The sequence below is a fragment of the Hoplias malabaricus genome, chromosome 3 (genome assembly GCF_029633855.1).
Source record: "Hoplias malabaricus isolate fHopMal1 chromosome 3, fHopMal1.hap1, whole genome shotgun sequence".
NCBI lineage: Eukaryota > Metazoa > Chordata > Actinopteri > Characiformes > Erythrinidae > Hoplias > Hoplias malabaricus.
The window spans coordinates 2,879,226-2,898,983 of NC_089802.1; the positions used below are offsets into that span (position 1 = coordinate 2,879,226).

A 19,758-nucleotide genomic window follows, 5' to 3' on the forward strand; every position below is an offset into this window, starting at 1 on the left:
TGCGAGTGGGTCAGACACAGCAGTGCTGCTGGAGTTTGCTAAACAAGTAGAATCAGAAGTGCTTCTGCCTATTTAGGGTCAACACCAGGTCTTTGGATATGATTGTTTACCCATGCTTCAAATATTAAAAATGTTTTTCCTCTAATCAATACTGGAAGTTATTTGTAAAGGGAAAAAATCAGAAAATATACATACCTCTCACTGTAATCTTGATGGGATCGCTGTAGTACTTAAACGATTGCCTGACTTCACACCTGAACTCGGTTTCTCCTGGATCAGACATTGTTACACTGACTGTGTCGATGAGTTTATTTTCAGGAATCAGAGGAGGATTTAAAATCTGGGAGTTTTTCAGCCAGAGAATCTCAGCTCCAGTTGAATGTTTCTCACAGCTCAGAGTCACTGTGTCTCCAGTAAAGACCAGGCCCTCAGGCTCCACTCTCAGTGTGGGTTTATCTGTTCATATGGAATGGAAAATTACAAAAGACAGTTGTGTGGAAAAGCTTGTTTAATAAGTGATTTTTCACTCATTTAAGACTTAATAAGTCATGAATTTAGCCCAACAAACTATAGAAAGTTATATTCAGAACAATAATGAACTTCTACACATTTTTACTGTAGAAATAAAGAGAGAAGGATTCACACTCACCTGATACAGTGAGAGTAAGAGCATCACTGATGTGTGTGTGTATTCGGTCTGATGACTGACGTGTTCCTTTACAGGTATAAACACCTGCGTCAGACTGACCGACATTAAAGATTATATAATCCTTCTTCCAATAACTTAGAGACTCTGCATTTTTATTCCACTCATAATTCCACTCATATTCACTTTCTATTTCACACGTCAGAGTGACCCTCTCTCCGATTAACATACTCCCCGCTGGCTGCACTTTCACTGTAGGCTTCTGTCTCGCTGTCACAAAATAACAAGTTCTCTTGAAATTCAAATGTACGTTTATCACTGTCACAAAATCTCCATTATTAATTTTTTTTAACAGAAAATGACATTTATTCTGTGAAAAAATGGACAAATAGAACCACTAAACAATTACTAAAAATAAAATCGTTAAGCTTAGCTTGCAATAAAATTACAGGGGGAAAACTTTTCAAGATGGGTGGTTACCATGGCGGCCATTTTGAAGTCGGCCATTTTGGATCCAACTTTTGTTTTTTCAATGGGAAGAGGGTCATGTGACACATCAAACGTATTGGGAACTTCACATGAAAAACAAAGGTGTGCTTGGTTTTAACGTAACTTTATTCTTTCATGAGTTATTTACAAGTTTCTGACCACTTATAAAATGTGTTCAAAGTGCTGCCCATTGTGTTTGATTGTCAATGCAACCCTCTTCTCCCACTTTTCACACACTGATAGCAACACTGCAGGAGATATGCTAGCACAGGCTTCCAGTATTTCAGGTGCTGCACATCCCGCATCTTCACAGCATAGAAAATTGCCTTCAGATGAGCCCAAAGATAAAAGTCTAAGGGGGTCAGATCAGGAGACTTTGGGGGCCATTCAACTGGCCCACGACGACCAATCCACTTTCCAGGAAACTGTTCATCTACGAATGCTCAGCTTCAGTGCATAAAGAGGGAAACACATCATCATATAGCAATTTCACATATCCAGTGGCCTTGAGGTTTCCACTGATGAAGAATGGCCCCACTATCCTTGTACCCCATATACCACACCATACCATCAAGATGTGCAGCACCTGAAACTATGGATACTGGAAGCCTGTGCTAGCATTTCTCCTGCAGTGTTGCTATTAGTGTGTGAAGAGTGGGAGAAGAGGGTTGCATTGACAATCCAACACAATGGGCAGCACTTTGAATACATTTTATAAGTGGTCAGAAACTTGTAAATGACTCATGAAAGAATAAAGTTACGTTAAAACCAAGCACACCATTGTTTTTCTTGTGAAATTCCCAATGGGTTTGATGTGTCACATGACCCTCTTCCCATTGAAAAAACAAAAGTTGGATCTAAAATGGCCGACTTCAAAATGGCCACCATGGTCACCACCCATCTTGAAAAGCCCCCCCCCCCTCCCATATACTAATGTGCCACAAACAGGAAGTTAATATCACCAACCATTTCCATTTTATTAAGGTGTATTCACATAAATGGCCCACCCTGTACATCAAAAGAAAACAGAATACCTCTGACTCTAATCTTGACGGGAAAACTGTATGACTCTCCGTCTACGCACATGATCACTGTGTCTCCTGGATCAGACACTGTTACTCTGACTGTGGTGGTGTGAGTATCTTTATGAATCAGATCAGGAATAAAATACTGAGAGTCTTTCATCCAGAAAATCTCAGCTCCAGTCGACTGTGTCTCACAGCTCAGAGTCACTGTGTCTCCAGTAAAGACTGAGCCCTCAGGCTCCACTCTCAGTGTGGGTATTTCTATTGAAATAAAATGAAGAAGTCAGCACAGCAGCTTTTCTCTTTACACTTCACAGCTGTGTGTAAATGTATTATAGTGTCACATTTAACACACAATTACTATTTATTATTTACTGTTTATTTATTGAACTTCAAATACTAAAAAAATAAGCCTACAGTCTGGCTTGAGTAGATCTTATATTTCATGTTTTATTCCTCAGTATCATAAACAGTACATAAATAAGCAATTATACATTTGAAAAGGTAAAATCTGTGTATTACACTGTTTGTTTGAACAGAGGGTGTGTCCAATATTTGCATCCATTGATAAACAGTGCAGGAATGTAAAAGAAATTATTTTTCTAAAAGTACATGCTCTGAGCTTTATGACTTTAATGGCACTGTTACTGCATCTGTGCTCAACACGTTTCTCTGGAACAATCTGATTTTACTCACTTTATTAGTGCTCTTAATAAAGAACTGATAATAGGGATAACATTTTATCATTTGTTCTTGCAACAACTCTTATATTTACATTATAGCTACAGCTAGCATCACATGGATCAGTCTGGATGTCATACACAATCCGTTGATTTAATAACCTTATAATTCAAGTTTGCACACCCAAACCACTTTTTCTATGTTTAAGATTCATGGAAGAACACACTACAGTCCAGACCTGCACTCAGCTTGTTGTGGCCATGGTTGTTTATTCATTTTGAAGAATATGGAAATACAAGAGTACATAAAGTACAATGACATCATTGTGTAGTAGAACATGCCATGACTCACCTTGAGTTTGTCCACAGCGGAGGAGTACCATCAGAACTAAAGCAGAGAGAGGGACAGAGGATATTAATGTAAAGTTTTATCAGGTAAAACAGGAAGAATGAGGAAGTCTTTAGAAAATCATTACCTCCACAAATAGCAACATGGATTATCTGGTTTTGGAGGTGTCTGGGATGGAGCAAAACACGTGGAAACGTATACTGCAGTCACAGTAATCAATATTTCAAGTTCAAGATTCTTAGAAACAAAAGTCCAATAGCCAGAGTCTGTGAGGGTCTGGTAAATGAACACTTAAGTGACCGTACCATTAACGGTAAAACACATACAACAGCATGCGCTGTCTTCAAAAGACATCTTTTTTAGAGAAGCCCTGCATATTTCAGCCAGGCATTGGTGTAGGAACCACGGGGGATTTGCACGACCATTCTAATTTGGACGGTGCATGCGCAGACCTTCTCTCTTGTAGCTTACAGCAGCAAAGCAAAGAGAATTATATTAAAGAGTGAGTAACTATAAACACACATAACATGAGTTAGTCTTTCCTCACTGTCCTTTACAGTTTTAAAGAAGTAGAGCACTGGGAATGTGTGCTGAAGTAGTCTTCTCCCAACAAACACGGTTATTTTGTGGCAACCATGTTTACACAACGTAATCAGTTCCACTTTTTGACAATGTAGTAGCAACGTTGTAAGAAAGTAGACAACGTTGTGTGTTTACTGGGCTGTTGAAACAATACATAATGAATAATGTTGAGGGACACGTGACTGTCATATTTGCATACCTCGTAATAATGAGATCTCATATTTATGAGATACGTATCTCATGAGATACTATCTCATAATAACAAGACTTAATACTTATCTCATAATAAAGACATACTACGGATTTTTTTTTGTGTGGCAACAAAACACTTCTGTAAAATTTACAAAAAATATATTTTAAATATTTTTGCATTATTCATAAGAAGAAAGATTCTTGAGGTAAAACACCAAATAATGAGCTGTTGTAATAGTTTCAATGTAGTAACCGATGATTTATAAATCATTGTTCTATGTTTTTATATCATCACTGTCTAAAGAAAACCATGTATCTACATTTTTGTCAGTTTTTAGAATAAATTTGGTGCCTTGTGTCTAACGTTATCGCCACAGTGAATCATACTCTTCTTTCTAGCACATCTTACTAATGGCCCCTCAATCTTTTACCCCATTCATTTTAATTTAAGACCTTAACTTGTGACCCTAAGTTCAAAGAAAAGTTGTTATTTTCTTAAAAACCTCATACAGCAGCTCTCTCTCTAATGAAGACGAAAGTGAAGATATTAAAGGAATACTTTACTACTCACCGAGCATCACAGAGAGAGGACTGGGCTCCATACTGCCACAGTAAAACTGAAATGCAGCGTTAAACACTCAACACTTCCTGGGGATTTTTTTTTACACAAAATACCCATCTGAGAGAGAGAAAGAGAGAGAAGGGGCGAGAGAGAGAGAGAGAGAGAGAGAGAGAGAGAGAGAGATGTAAATGCATTGAGAGACACATGCTCTGAAATTGGGCTTGAACTTATTGTGAAAACTGAGTGAAAGATAAATTTTTATCAGAGAAACCTGCAGAAGGCAGAGTGACTATCGGCTGAAGATCAGAAGAAGCTGAATACATCATGAGTTCATGGATATTACACCCGGATAGAGCTTGAATGTTAGACAGGACAAACTGGTGGGTGAATATAAATGGTTTTATATTAGATATATAGTGCCTTTAATAACAATTTGCTTAATGCACTATGTAGGGAGTAATTTGAGAATCAGCCAGGGACAATGTAGGAAAATATTTTAAAATAACTTCCAATCACAAATGATTAAACTGAGGTTTTCGTTGAGCCAGTTGTGATACTCTGTTTATGCCTTTTTACTCACCACATTTTAATCATTTAACCGTGTTGCATCCCTCCTCCGATTCAACACACACTAGGGCTTTGGGATTTGAGAGGTTCATTGCTATACTTTAGAAAGTGAAATATTTTTCCATTTTTGTTTGATACAGGAATTCAGCCGCTCAACACTTTAGATCTTTTATTTATTATTATTATTTTTTTTTTTTTTTTTTACGTCACAGTTATATAGCACCTTTCTAGAAACCCAAGGACATTTTACAATCAAAACTGCCATTTCAATCAACATTCAATACAGACACACACATGCAGGCAAGAAGTAGCAGCCAAACGTGCACAGCGTACTCAACCAGGATCAGCTGTCCACCTGGAGGACTGCATCATGTACTACAGTTTACACTGTTTAGAGCGCCAATCCAAATCTAGGCATTCTCACACACAAACATACACACACACACACACACACACACACACACATTCATTTACATACACACCCATTCACTCACATCAGGACAGTCTCCATTGTCGTATGATTCATAATGCATTAAATGTTTTCAGTGGATGACGGGTCTGGACAGGAGACAGGACAGGACCCAGACTCTTCTAATAAGGGGCCATGCAGTGGTAATACGTGCCCAATGTGGGTTGGCACTTTCTTGCTGATGTAAGCATGTTCACTTATGCACCCCTTACCATCACAGACACTAGCTTTTGAACTGTGCTCTGATAAGAAACTGGATGGTTCCTCTCCTCTTGAGCCTAATGGATGTAGCATCCCTAATTTAAAGTCGTCAGACGACAGGATACATTTCCACCTTCCCTCAAGCCGTCTTAAAACAGCCCAGGCCCAGAGAAAATGGTGGAATTCTTGTATTTTATATATTTATATAGGGTTTCTTCTTTGTATAGTAGAGTTATTTTTTTACTTGCATTTGAGGATGCATTGACAAACTGTTTTCAGAGTCAGTGGTTTTGGAAAATGTTTGAGAGCCCATGCTGTGATTTCCAATACAGAATCCCGTCTGGTATAAACGCAGCGTTCTCTGAGAGCCTTAAAATCGAGGCTGTCAAATATTGGGATTTTTTTGACTCTGCCTAGGGCTGGACGATACAGCCAAAATTTATATCATAATATATTTCTATGTTTCAATCGATGTGATATCATTCCTATATCGATATAAATGACATAAAAGCCACAGAAAAACTTCCCAGAACAAACAATCACCATCAAACATAAACCTCTTGATTATGTCAATATTAATATTGTTAAACTAACTGTAAAATTGAGGGCAGTGAACTGTCGACAGCGCCCTCTAATGACCGTCAGTCAGTGAAAGATGCTGTAAATAATGTATATTGAAATTTTGAAAATGTGTTTAAAAGTCATATGATTGTTATTGAAACAGTTTATATTGCGATATATATATATATATATATATATATATATATATTGAATATTGAATTATTGTCCAGCCTTATCCCTGTGTATAGAGTTCACAGATCGCCCTGTACTCGGGGCCAGGGAGAGTTTACAGTTTGATTAAATTAAACAGATGATCAAAAAGTGTGAATATACATATAAAGTCTGTATTCACCTTATTTTGCCTGACAGATTTACATAACTGTAACCTATTGTTAAAAATATGTTTCCTATAACAGCACATTGCGTTTTCAAGTAAATACTTTGTATCAGTGTCTCACTCGGACAAAGACAATAAAACTTTCTCATGGGTCACATTTCTATAAATAAAAGAAGCTTTGTTACCCACTTCATCAACTAAACTCCAACTCTTAACTTTCCAGAGGTGAGACCCGAGAGGAGTTAGATATGTGTTTGTGGTTTGAGTTATGAGTGTCACAGCAGCAATCACATAAGCAACGAAGGGGAAACTGAAACCACTTACTCGTAGGTCAAAAATAAATGCAGTGGGCATTTGGATCATACAAGAGGCCTAAATCAACAGTGCTGTTACATAGATTTTCCATTAACTAAACATAGCCCAAAAAGTAAGGAAATGTGTTTGTAGATTATTTCTTTGTTGTAACAGTGCTCCTTGGCAGTAAATCTTACACCTGTTAATTTCCCTTTTAAATGGTGCCACATTTGTAAGGAACATGCATTTGTGGGAGGAGCTGTAGAGCTGAGTGTGTGCATCCTCTCTGTAAACTAAAACTGTGTAATGCACCAGAGAAAAACAGCTTTAACATGAAAAACAAATGAAAACATTAACATTTTGGGTCTGAGAGCTGCAGAGTAGCACATTTCGACAAGGTAGCACAACTCGACAGAACACCGGTCCCAAAGCCCTGATCACCTGATCAGAATCCTGTCTCTGAATAAACAACAGAAGAGAAGTGGTGTTTTTGGTTGCAATAATTATTTATTTGTTTCACACTCAGGCATCAGAAGAATAATAAAAATATATTTAATTTAATTGAACACATCTGTATTGGTTAATAAAAGCCTTTATTTAAAGGAAACATGTTTTTACTTAAACTGAATTTCAAAGATGAACAAATGTTTTAATTAAATAAAAATAAGTATTTTAACCATTAATCTATTAATTCTATTCAACATTTAATAACAAAAAATAATTAATGCATTTTATAATTATTACAAATATAATAAAAAGACACTAAAAAGCACATGTACACATTGTGTTATTAGAACCACCATTAATTTATGAATATTTTTAGTTAGACATTGATTTAAGATAATAACAAAAAACTTTCTGCATAAAACTATAGTCTAAAATTCACTGAGCATCAAATCCATGACTAAAAAACATATGTAATTCATACAGAAAAAACACAAAAGCAAAACAAAATGGCAAAGTTTAAAACAGTGGCATACAACCCTTTAAAATAAAATCAATGTGTAATGATTGTCATTTTTTTTTCTCTTGTTTCTGAAATAAAAGTGGTTCCTGCTCTTTTTGACCCTGTACATCACAGTGATGCTGGGTATTAGACATTATCCCAACGTTATTTTTGGGTCAACAATGGTCATGACCCACAATAAACTAAAGAATAACATCTAAGGACATACTTGGGCCACTGGAATATTTAAGTTTGGATGAGTGAATTAAAGCATGCTTTTACCATCATGCTGCTTTAATGCATTTTACATTCCTACAGTTTCACCTCTACCTCAGTTCTCTCACACCCTGCTCTGGCCACACTTCCTGTGGTTTCAGGCTTTTTTTTTTTTTTTTTAGATATAATGCATTACATAGACATTACAGAGAGACGCACAATACTTTTTTTTGTTCCATATATAGCTCTCTGCCCAACAATATAAAAGCTTTTCATTTTAAACTATATTTGTAGGGCATTTCATAAACTTGAAATATTAAATGGTGTAATTCAGAAATGCGAAATTAACAGAGCTTTTTTGTGTGTGATTTGTGGCGGTGAAATATTCAGATAAAAAAAAAAAATAAATAAAAAAAAAAACAGATCCTGAAAACTAATATTTCATAAACTCAGAGACACATTAACCATTCACAGAGCTGTCTGACCCCCTGATATTTTACAAAACTAAAAGTCAGTTCATCTGTCCCACACCAATCCACAGAACACTGTTTAATTTTACACAAAAACAGGTGAAAGGTCCACATTTTTAAAGCCAGAACACCAGGGAGCGAGGGGTTTGCTCAATATTTTAATGAGGCTGTGGACCTCCATTAAATACAGCACTCAATTTCATCAATCGTTCATAGCTAAGTGTTTCTACATAAAAGAGCTGTTCTGTTATCAGTTATATATTAGTTCTGGTTAAAAAAAACTGTAAAGGTGCTTGCATTTAATGAGGCTAAGATGTCACAGTTAAAGTGTAAACAAGTTGCTTGAAATTGAATTCATTTCAGTTCAGTGTAGTCTTCATTGCTGTAGTTTGTTATAAACAGATAATAAAAGGCTTGCCCTGATCACGGTCCTCGTCTTTTATTTCACTACAGCAAATTAAAGAGGGCTTTTTACATCAGCGTTTTTTAAAAGACTATGTACTGAAATGCCACTCAAAAAACTCATTTACAAAAGGAAAAAAGACAACAGAATATATATACATTGGTTAAAGGAACATCAAAGGAAGGGCATCAGTGGGAACTAAACCTTTATATTTACGCCTTCCTGTATAAACTAGAGGTGGGTGATACCGGGAATTTTGGTATTGGTATAAATATAATTCAGTTATTAAATTCACTTCATCAACAAACAAAACCAACAGAACTACTGTTAATGAATATTGTATTCCTGGGTGTTCTGTTGAGTCTAAATAAGGTCAGATCCTCTTCTGTCTGCACACTTTAAACCTTAGTCTTGATAAATATTTCTTTTCAATATCACAACAACAGGTTTCTTCACTGACCTAGAAGAGAAAATCACTTTAGGGGGTGGATATTTGAGCATGTCTGACAGTTTAAGAAGCTTGGGTTTAAGTTGTGACCTTTCCTCTCTTTGTGCTGAAGCTTCTGTGCAAATGTCACCAAAACCATGTGGAAAAATGTTCCTGTCACTTTTGTTTTACAGAGAACTTATTCATTTTTGTGAGAATAAAGTGGTGGTGGTGTGTTTTGTACATGATTTAGAAACAAAAGAACTTGTGGTGTTCAGGTCCGTGATACCTGTGTTCAGTGTTTCACTAAAACTTGTGTTAAACACATCACATTTTATCACAGATTTTTGACTAATCTGATTTGTTAAATGGTTAATGGTTGTTATATGGTACATTTGTGGAAAGTTAACATCTCTTAATCATATTTACAGTTTTTGTTGTGGATATATTTTTATAAATAGTACAGTAATGTGGGGTCTCCACGTCCATTAACGTTGGGTTCAGTAACAAAAACCTGAACAGCACACAAGGCATTAGAGTAGTGCCAAAAACTAGTCCATCATAAATGCACTGAATTTTTATTACAGCACAAAACAGTACTTAATAACACCAAGCTGTAGGGTATTCATAATTTATAACAAGATAATCTGGGTCTTAACAAGGTAATCAGGATTAACAATGATCTTAAATGTAATGTAGAAGTAGAATTCTGATCATGGTGTAAATAGTTACTTTATTTTGACCTCACCCTTAAATGTAAAGCAGCTGTCTCCTTTATTTTTCTTTGGCCTCAGTTCAATTTCTGCATAAACCCCATCACTGTGTCCAGCTCCATCTGAGAGAGAGCAGAAGTTGTTATCATTCTAAAATATTATATTTATTTAATCACACTTTAATAAACTCAGTCTTAAAACACAGTTCTCAACCAGTCACACATTACAGTCCACAACTACATTTTTCAGAGACAAGACCCACTTTCTGTGTCACATTCATGTTTTTGAAGTAACCCATATCTGTTGTATAATTTGGTATGGTTAAAATTCTCACCTTTTCCATGGCCCTTGGAGCTGCTTTTAATCTCAGAGTAAGTCACACAACTGAGACTTTTCCCTAAAAAGAAAAAATAAAATAAAATAAATCATTAGTAAGAATACAGCAGTGGAGCTGTGTTTTACAGAAGTGCAGTTCTTACCATTTCTCTTGTACTCTTTGTTTTTAACAGTCACAACACTGGTGTAAGTAACGTCATCGGACCGAACCGCAGAATCACCTGCAGCAATAATGTCAGACATTAGAGACTCCGCTGTGTTTTCACCTCATCAAAGCCATGTTTGGGTTGTTTTTTATTACTCATAAAAATTATTGTGACACACTGATTCAGTGTAGTTTCCCTACTGCATCTGTTCAAATATAATGTTTTTTTAAAAGAAAATGACTGAATGTTTGAAATTTTACTGCCACAAAGTGTTACGTCTCTCTCTCTCTCTCTCTCTCTCTCTCTCTCACACACACACACACACACACACACACACAAATTTACATGTTTAATATAAATGCATTTGATATCACAGTTGAAACAGCATTTTCAGCTCCTACAGTGAATGATAAATGTCTGAACATCGAATTTCTGTTTTTGTAAATCTGTGCAACAACTGGCATTTTACAGCTGGAACACTCTCAGTTTCTGCAGGAACTACACCACAACAAGGAGTTTTCTTGGGTCACAATTTCTTTTGCACTGCTTTAATTCTCATGTTAGATATCTGCAGATATATTATGCAGAATCTGTACTGAGTTTAGGACCTCATCCACACGGATATGGATATTTTTAAAATGAGGTTCTTGACTGTGTATTGGCCTCTCATCCACAGGGAAGTGGTGTTGTAGAGGTTTTAGAAAAGACTCTCCAAGTATAGAGGTTATAATTTGAGGTTAAACCTCTGTTCCTCTCAGTCTTCATTGTATTTAGATATCTCTCTTAAAAAGGTACTATGGCCCCCTACTGGACTGGAACAATAAGGCAGCCAATTCATATTCATCTGGATGGTGATATTTTATAAAACAAATTTCAATTAATATTAAGCCTGATCCAGTCAGAACCATGAATGTAGGACATTTTTCCCCTCGGGTTTTTTGACACATATTTTTGTTTTACAGATACAGCAAAAGTATGCTTATGTTTTACAGGCAAATGTTTTGTTTTCAGGTGGCACGGTGGTGCAGCAGGTGGTGTCACAGTCACACAGCTCAAGGGACCTGGAGGTTGTGGGTTCGATTCCCGCTCCGTGTGACTGTCTGGGAGGAGTTTGGTGTGTTCTCCCTGTGTCTGCGCGGGTTTCCACCGGGTGACTGTCTGGGAGGAGTTTGGTGTGTTCTCCCTGTGTCTGCGTGGGTTTCCACCAGGTGACTGTCTGTGAGGAGTGTGGTGTGTTCTCTCTGTGTCTGCGTGGGTTTCCTCCGGGTGACTGTCTGTGAGGAGTGTGGTGTGTTCTCCCTGTGTCTGCATGGGTTTCCTCCGGGTGACTGTCTGTGAGGAGTGTGGTGTGTTCTCCCTGTGTCTGTGTGGGTTTCCTCCGGGTGACTGTCTGGGAGGAGTTTGGTGTGTTCTCCCTGTGTCTGCGTGGGTTTCCACCAGGTGACTGTCTGTGAGGAGTGTGGTGTGTTCTCTCTGTGTCTGCGTGGGTTTCCTCCGGGTGACTGTCTGTGAGGAGTGTGGTGTGTTCTCCCTGTGTCTGCATGGGTTTCCTCCGGGTGACTGTCTGTGAGGAGTGTGGTGTGTTCTCTCTGTGTCTGTGTGGGTTTCCTCCGGGTGACTGTCTGTGAGGAGTGTTGTGTGTTCTCCCTGTGTCTGCATTGGTTTCCTCCGGGTGCTCCGGTTTCCTCCCACAGTCCAAAAACACCCGTTGGTAGGTGGATTGGCGACTCAAAAGTGTCCGTAGGTGTGAGTGTGTGAGTGAATGAATGTGTGAGTGTGTGTCTCTGTGAAGGACTGGCGCCCCCTCCAGGGTGTATTCCCACCTTGCGCCCAGTAATTCCAGGTAGGCTCTGGACCCAACGCGACCCTGAACTAGATAACAGGTTACAGATAATGAATTAATGAATGAATGAATTAATTAATGTTTTATTTTCAAACCTTTCTTGTAACAGCAGTATATGCCCAGTATGATAATGATGAGCAAGAATACACTCAGTCCCACTGCCACTGCCACTGTAACAACAGTAGATCCAGAACCAGAGACTGGAGAGAAAGATGCATGAGTTTATATTGAAATACATGCGTTTACTGTAGAAATGTTTACTGTGAGACATAAAAAACATGAAGCCATTTCTCACCTTCTTCTTCCTGTCTTCTGACTGAGATCCAGCTCTGTGGGGACTCTCCTTTCTCAGGGTGTTTACAGTGGTAGAGTCCTTCATCTGACCTGGAGACTTCATGGATGGTCATCTCTCCTGTCGTCTGGTTCTGGAAGAGTGATCCGTTTTTATAGAAATCAACTGGAAGAGGTGAGGACTTTGTGGAGCGAAATAAACAGCGGAGAGTCAGAGGATCTCCCTCAGTCACAGGGTGCACAGGACTCTCCAGAATCACATCACCATCTGTAGGATAACAGTGAAAAGAGTGTTTTTAAACTGTTAACCACAAAATATTAAACATAAAATAAATATATACAGATATATTGTTGAGGAGAGTAATGGAGACTCACTGTACACTGTGACATTTACAGGATCACTTCCCTCTCCAGATTCAGACTGACACCAGTAAACTCCAGTGTACGATGTGGAGAGGGAGCTGATGTTGCAGGTAAATCCTGTGTCTGTTGAACAATCTGACACCTCACCCTGTGTGTATCTCTTCACTCTCCATCCAGTAGAGTCTCTCTGTCCCTCACAGCTCAGTGAGAGAGAGTCAGTGCTGAAGTGTTGAGTCCTGCTGGGACTGATGATCAGAGACACTGGAGGAGATTTACCTGAAAATACACAGAATGTTGATAAATAGTAACATAAGGCTAAACAAACACGTAACACAGTTCTCCAGTTCCTCACCAGTGATCCATAGCGGGTGTGGTCTGCTGTGCTGTGTGTGATAGAGCGGTTCTCCTCTCTCTGCTCCACACACATAAACTCCTGTGTGATTTAGAGCAGCAGGACTGAGAGTGTAGGAACCTCCAGCTCCTCTTCTGCTGTCTGACAGGAGCTCCACATAATACATGACGGTACCATGAGCATCTGTTACTGGGGTTAAACCTTGTCTGTGAGGAACAGCTCTGTACCAGCTGAATGTCCAGTCTGCAGTGGAGCCTGGAACCTCACAGCTTAGAGTCACTGAGTCTCCTTCAGTCAACCAGCTCTGTGGAGACACACTCAACACTGCCTGGACTACACCTGACAGAGACAACATGGAGGATATAACACACACAAACACGGTCATACAGAGAGAGCAGATTATTACATACAGTAGAATTAACAATAAAATAAATGACACACTCACCAGACACAGTCAGTGTAACAGCATCACTGATCTCTGAGTTCTGATTCTTCATTTCTCCTCTGCAGGTGTATTTACTGCTGTTAGACTCTGTAACAGAGTGGATGGTGTTCTCCTGTGTTCCACTGCTCAGATACAATCCATCATCTTTAAACCAGCTGTAAGTCCACTCAGTGTCTCCTACTGCCAGTATGTCACATCTCAGTGTGACCGTCTCTCCTTTAAACACCTGTTTATCAGGCTTTATGGACAATATGGCTTTAGGATTATCTGTAAACAAACACATTTTTAAACAACACTACAGATTATTCAACACCACAGCCTGTACTGTTCATATACATTCAGAAATTATCAGCTTCACAGCATCATCAAAAAACTTTCCTTATCCTCTTCATAGTACTGAATTTTGTTCAGTGAACGTAAACTGTGTGTTAAATAGTTAACATAAAAATGGCACATAATACATTGTCCAGTATTTTTAAGAGGAAACTATTACATACATACAGAGTATCTAGAGGTGTTCATTTGCATCTAGAAAACTTTTATTTCAGTTGTCTTTTATTGCTCGGCTATATTCGACTCGGGCAGTAGGGGGCGACCGCGGGGTTTGTTCTTCATAAAGCCAGCTTTGGGAAACAGCGCTTGTGTACTGTGAGGTTCATTTCCCTATTTAGATATAAAACCAGTAAAATAGAGTTTAAATACATTTGAAAATGTAATCATAGAGATTGTTTATTTAATAAGCCTTTACTTCGATATGTGAATATTAGTTAATCGAACTTAATACGGTTAATTAATGTGTCATTTTTGTGAACGAGAGTCATCGCCACCATTTTAGATTCTCCAGTGTTTCAGCAGAGTCAAGTTAATGGAGGAGGTGTCTGCAGGATCACTTCCCTGCGGGAGGGGATGCACCCCAGCCTGACACCTGACTGGAGGAAGGTGATCAAGGTCCATATGTTCAGGGCAGAAACACATTCTCCTGAAATGTGGACAAGAAAATGCCTGTGATGCACTGCGTCCAGCCTTAACCTGGTGATCCATATCTGGAAGGGTCGGATGTAGAGCCTCCCCAGTGCCATCACCTGCAAGGCTGCGGTAAGCAGCCGCAAGATATCCAAAATCTGGACCTTGCGTCCTAGTTTCAAGTGGCGGATGGTGCAGAGTATGACTCGAGCAAGAGCCCAAGGGAGGGATGCTCTCATAAGGCGTGAGTCCAGTACCATTCCCAGAAAGGTGATGGTTTGGGTCGGAGTGAGCATGCACTTGCCCCAATTCACAGTGAACCCCAGTGCCTACGTGTGCTGCAGCAACTGGAGTGTGTCTATGTGCTCACACTGTTCTGTCGGGGTGCACATAAGCCAATTATCGAGGTAAGGCAGACCTTTCAGTCCCTGTGCCATAAATGGGGACAGGATGGCATGTACGCACCCTGGGAGCCAGGGAGAAGCCGAATGGTAAGACATGAAATTGGTACACCTTTTGATTGAAGGCAAACCAGAGGAAGCACCTGTGCTCTGGAGCAATGGGAACATGAAAGTAGGCGTCTGCAAGGTCAACAAGCGCGAACCGTTCCACCTTGTCAATCATACGAAGGGTGACCACCGTGTGCAGCATCCAGAACGGTAGAACCGTTAAATAGGTGCTTAGCCGCTGGAGGTCTAAAATGGGTCTGAGCCCACCATTCTTTTTGGGAACCACAAAGTAAACAGAGTATAAACCCTCTGTCTGAACTCTAAGGTTCCCTTGTCCAGGAGAACTCCTGGGAGAGACCGGTGTGGGTCTTGAACTCTGGTAAACACTGGGCTAGAACTTAGGGGTCCAGGGCTTCCTTGGCTGCAGGGCCAAAGAGATAACCAGGAGCCAGGGGTACTGATTGTAGTGTGGTGGCTCGGGTTGCGAGGACTGGGCCAGCCACACTTGACGACGAGCATGTAGACTTGTATCCACAAGTCGTCCAGTATCATGGGTCATATAGCCAGCCGTTAAAAGGGCCAGATTCAGTAATCCTTCTGGAGCGGTGGGGTCCTCTGTGGTAGCAGGAGGGTTCTGAAGGGCTATGAGCAGATTGCATAGTGTGTTGAGCAGCCTACCCAGCCACATCGCTGAATTATGCAGGTTAACAACCATTTCATCATTGCGTCTGCATTCCACACTGGGGCAGCGGGGCTCCTGACGAAGAGCCTCATCCAGTGAAACCACCAGGCGGCATGTTCACTAAACCGTAGTCAGCCGCTCTGGACATGAAAGATAGCATGCAAGCCGTATCTGTCGGACAGCATGCTCTCTCACTATGAAAGGCGGCAGAGAATTCCGCAACAAAATCCTGACATGGGGCTATTGCAAGTTCATCTGCCTCAAAGCGCTTAAACAGAGCGTTAGAGCGCAAGCATTCTGCCCCTGGAGTATCTAGGCCCAGCCTGGCCAGGGCTAGTTTCAATGTCTTTTCCACCGAAGACCTGCGTGAAGACGCCGCATGGGTTTCGCCATCCTCTCTAGCTCCACTCGAAGAGAAAGAGGGACACGACCAACACAGTCTGTGTCCATCGTTGGACTTCAAAATGGAGGGGCAGTGAATACAGCTAATCTGAAATAGCATTGCCTAAGATAAAAAAAGCCATCGCGTCATGACAGCCGTTCATTACCGACGTATACTGCATGGCCTCAGTGGATTCAGTGTACCGAGCACTGGGGAGCAGGAAGGAAAAAATGCGTGGATGCCTAGCGCTGTAGCCCTCATTGTACCGTGGCTTGTGCGTCTGAAGGCTGGAGAAGGGTACTCACTCGTTAGGTTTGCGGTGGTTTGTACTGCGTATAGGCTCGTACCTACTCTGGTGTACCAGGCTAAGTACGGCGGTCGGCTGACGTATCACTCGAAGAGACGTGAAGAGAAGAGGTCAGGAAAAATTCTGAAGCTCAAGGCGAGCTGCGCTCAATCAGCTTCCAAGGCGAGAAGAGAAGGAGGCAGTACAGCATGATCCGAGCAGTTATATACTGCATGGGATTCTCATGCTGTGGCACGTGAGTGACTTCATTGGCATACGCTCTCGGTTGGCCATGGCACGGCAGGGATACATTCCATTTTTGGCACCGCCCTGGCGGTCAGGAGATATGAAACATAACTGATTTTGTTAATAATTCAGTTAGAGTGTTTAATATGTTAAGTTTAATTTATGGATTAATTTATAATGTTAATTGTTTAGAATGTTGTATAAAGAAAATTAGGTTAAATCAAATTATATTCATATAGCGTTTTTCACAGCAGAAGTCATCACTGTCACGATTAGCTGTGCGGACCGACGGAGGCGGACGCACTTGTTAAAACACAGAATACTTTATTTTAAACCAAAGAAAACAAAACAAAGACAGGCAGACTTGGACAGAAAGACTTAAACAGAGACCTAGACTAAAGAGACAGATACTGACTAAACCTAAACCGAGGGAACTAGACAGACAGAGAACAAACCAAAGCGAGGGACAGACAGACTGGACTGAGCAACATAACAACGGAAGCAAATCAACGTGACTAGGAATAGGAATAGGAACGCGAATGAAACAAAGCGACATGACTGGGAGAGGGAAAGAAACAACATGACATGTCTTGAAAACAAAACGAATGGCCGATACCAGGAAATGACAAAAGGGAACTTAAATAATACATACAAACGAGACACACCTGAAACAGATAATGAGGAATATGGACAAGTAGGCGGGACATGGGCGGAGACATAGACAACAACAGACAGAGCCATGTGCGGAGAGAGCACATAGCGGGGAAAACAGGTATGACAGGACGAGTGCGTGACAATCACAAAGCAACTTTACAGCGATTTAATCCAAACATCCTATCAGCAAGCCAGGAGCAAGGAAAAACTCCCTCAGCGCACGAGAAAGAAACCTTGGAGGGAACCCATCCTCCTCTGGTCAACACCTGAAAGCACAACAAAGATCAGAAGTAAAAGTGATAGTCTGTGAGCTATATGCAATATGAAGTGTATAAAATTAGTAAGGCGCATGTGAGAGGGAGCAGGAGGTGGTCAGTGATTCTCTGGGAGGGTTTAATGCAGGGTCAAAAGCTAGAAAGTAATTGTTATATTTAAATGACACTAAATTATATTATTTGATTTGTAAGCAGACTGGGGTGGTGGTTCCCCGTTTTAAAAAGGAGGATCGGAGGGTGTGTTCCAACTATAGGGGGATCTCACTCCTCAGCCTCCCAGGTAAGGTCTATGCGAGGGTACTGGAGAATAAAGTCCAACTGATAGTTGAACCTCGGATCCAGGAGGAACAATGCGGATTACGCCCCGGTCGTGGAACACAGGACCAGCTCTTTACCCTCGCTAGGATCCTGGAGGGTGCGTGGGAATTTGCTCAACCAGTCTACATGTGTTTTGTGGATCTGGAGAAGGCATTCGACCGTGTCAATCGGTACTCACTCGACGGGCCTGGGAACGCCTCGGTATACCCCCAGTATACCGGATGGATGGATTTGTAAGCATATTCCAACTCGTTATTCATAAAATATTATATGGGTAATAGGTCATTTTTAAAATTAGGCTACAGAAATAAACTGAATCACCCTGAAGCCCTAAAATTATAATTTGATGGTGTAAATGTTATTTTCTCAGCCTCTGAGAAAGGCTTTAACTTTTCTGTATAACATGAATGCTAATGTGATGTTTAAAACTGTTTTAACTGTGTTAAAGTAAAATATCCTGCCATATTACCAGTTTAATTACAGATAAAACAATTAATAATACAAACAAAATAGAAGATAATTTTAAGAATTAATCATTATGATATTTGTTATGTAATGACATAATTTTTGGGAGTAGGGCTACACACAAACCCCTCCACACAGCCCTGTGATCTCACATCATTTCCGTGTCGGCTAAACTTGCTCCCACCTCTATCCCTTCTACACCTTTTTATGGTGTCCACACGGTTTGTCTTCATACACACTCCAAAGCCCTGAACACCTCCATATCAACCTTTACGGGCATGGTCCGTACTAGCAAAATGAATAAGTCCCTGAGGGGAAAGCTGTGGAGGACAAACCCGCCTGGAGGAGGGAGATACACTGGGGCTCAACACTGACTATTGGAACATGGTTTTGGCTGCAGACAGGAGCAAGAAGCAGAGAAGAGTGTGGTTAGTTACAGCAGCAGCTCACTATTGGAGAGCCAAGTTAGCCCCAGTTGAGAGTGTACAGCTCACTTCTGGGGCTCATACGGCACTGCATCAGTGGCACTTTCTCTTCTACTTGATGTCTGCAGCCACAGCCAGGGTCCCATGGGCTCCACTGAAATTTAGGGTTCTTGCTCAGGACCTTGAAGAGCAGTGGACTTAAATGTAACCCCTAATGTGCATTCTCTCACTTTTTAAATCAAACTTATGCCCATGATTTAATGTGTCCTAATAGCATTCTCTCTTGTCCCTTAGTGAAAGTCTCACTCACCTGTGACGTTTACCCAGAGTGCATCACTGTAGTGTGTGTAGTAGACTGGGTCTCCTCTGCCAGCTCTGCACCAGTACCGACCTCCCTCAGAGAGCCTAACTGACCTGATGGTGTAGTTGTAGGTGCGGCTGTTGTTCTCAGGGTTCTGTGTGTGTTTGGACCAGTAGAACGTCCATCCAGTAGACGGACCCAGAATGCAGTACAGAGTCACTGTGTTTCCTGTCAGTACGGCTACTTTAAGGCTTGAAGTGAGTGTAGGATGAGGTTTATCTGTTGATGAAGAACAAAGTAAAGAGGTTTTTTTTGATTCAATACCTTTTTAGTACTTAATATTTTATTATTTTTAAATTTTAAAATGGTCATCAAGTGCAAGTTAGTGTATTTTCAGGAGATATTTA

General features: G+C 40.3%; 1 pseudogene; it reads right to left on the reverse strand.

Moving 5' to 3' along the window:
• LOC136690855 (basement membrane-specific heparan sulfate proteoglycan core protein-like) overlaps positions 1-19,758 on the reverse strand; it is a 31,163-nt pseudogene that overhangs the window by 4,426 nt on the left and 6,979 nt on the right.